Source organism: Schistocerca serialis, chromosome 4 (assembly GCF_023864345.2).
Source record: "Schistocerca serialis cubense isolate TAMUIC-IGC-003099 chromosome 4, iqSchSeri2.2, whole genome shotgun sequence".
Classification (NCBI taxonomy): domain Eukaryota; kingdom Metazoa; phylum Arthropoda; class Insecta; order Orthoptera; family Acrididae; genus Schistocerca; species Schistocerca serialis.
The window spans coordinates 356,102,629-356,104,453 of NC_064641.1; the positions used below are offsets into that span (position 1 = coordinate 356,102,629).

At 48.3% G+C, this 1,825-nt stretch overlaps 1 non-coding gene across 1 annotated transcript; it reads right to left on the reverse strand.

Annotated features, from left to right (window-relative positions):
• Positions 1–1,471: 1,471 nt before the first annotated feature.
• Trnas-gga (transfer RNA serine (anticodon GGA)) lies at positions 1,472–1,555 on the reverse strand. The gene is given in 2 exon segments: positions 1,472–1,506; positions 1,516–1,555. It is a non-coding gene; the product is annotated as a tRNA-Ser (tRNA).
• Between the last annotated feature and the right edge of the window lie 270 nt (positions 1,556–1,825).

Below are 1,825 nucleotides of genomic sequence, written 5' to 3' on the forward strand. Positions count from 1 at the left end.
TGTTTTTCCACGTGAAAATCTTTCCTGTTTGCCATACCAGCCTGTTTTGAACAGACCAGATTCTCGAGACTTTACGTTTTCGTGTCCGGAAACCAGTCATTATCTTTCGCACCAGTACTGGGCCACATCCAGCCACACACCAACCTCTGGAGTCGCAAATCGTCGAGGTTGAATCTGGAGAGACAGTTTGGACAGGCCAGGATGTTCTCCATTTATTACACAGAATCAAAATCGCACTTGTCATCAGCCGGCCGGAGTGGCCGTGCGGTTCTGGGCGCTACAGTCTGGAACCGTGCGACCGCTACGGTCGCAGGTTCGAATCCTGCCTCGGGCATGGATGTGTGTGATGCCCTTAGGTTAGTTTGGTTTAATTAGTTCTAAGTTCTAGGCGACTAATGACCTCCGAAGTTGAGTCGCATAGTGCTCAGAGCCATTTGAATCGCACTTGTCATCGTCCACGTTACGGTACCCCACCTGGTCATGTTCGATTTCACCAGAGCCACCCCTGTTCTTATGCGGTTCAGGTTCCACGATGTATTTCAGTCTCTTGTGAAGCCGCCGGATACTATCTATGCTAATATGAAACTTCCTGACAGATTAAAACTGTGTGCCGGACCGAGACTCGAACTCGGGACCTTTGCCTTTCGCGGGCAAGTGCTCTACCAACAGAGCTACCCAAGCACGACTCACGACCCGTCCTCACAGCTTCAATTCTGCCAGTACCTCGTCTCCTACCTTTCAAACTTCACTGACTACCTATGCTGGTTCTGTGGTGGTTCTTCAGTGGCCGTGTTTAAGAATCTTTTACAGCTCTTACGCAGAAGCGCAGTCGCAAAATTACTTAACCATTGACCCTGGGGCCGAGGGTGGAAGCATTTTCGCAACGCCTAGGTTTGTCACACATCTCGCAGTGTACCTGCGTGGTTCGAAGAGCACCAGGATACGTTTGCCGTACTCCCCTGGCCACCAAACTCCCCACATTTAAACCCAGTCGAGAATCCGTGGGACCACCTCGATTAGGCTGTTCACTCCATGGATTCTCAACCGAGAAACCTTGCACAGGCTGGCTACGGCATTGGAATCGGCAGAGCTCCACATTCTTCTTCGTACCTTCTAGAACGCCATTGACTCTCTTCCTGCAAATCCACGATGCAAAAGATGGTCACATTAACGTGATTGGACAGTGAATAAGTAACACTGGCATCATTACTAATCGTTTATAAATCGTACTTTGGTCCACTCCTCTACATCGACAGTCGTTCCGTTCCGTCATATACGAAGCAGATAATACTGTGGACTACTTACGAACGAATACAAAGGAAGGTAACATATATTGTTTTGTTCTACATGTTGTTAGGGTTTAAAGTTGTTGTTCTCTGAGCACTATGGGACTTAAACAGCTGAGGTCATCAGTCCCCTAGAACTTAGAACTACTTAAACCTAACTAACCTAAGGACGTCACACACATCCATGCCCGAGGCAGGATTCGAACCTGCGACCGTAGCGGTCGCGCGGTTCCAGACTGAAGCGCCTAGAACCACTCGGCCACCCGGGCGGCCTGTTAGGGTTTAAAGTCTGCAGAAAAATGTCTTGTCAGGAAGGAGTGACCAAGCGGAAGGTATTCATTATAATTCCCACATTAATAGGAAAGGAGTAGAATTTGTTTGCTCACCGCAAATAATCCGTGTTTTATAGAAAAATTGGAAATTTGTGGTAAGGCCTTACGGGACCAAACTTCTGAAGTCGTCGGTCCCTATGCTCACACACTACTTAATCTAACTTTAACTTACGCTAAGGACGAAACACACACCAATAGGGGGGGGGG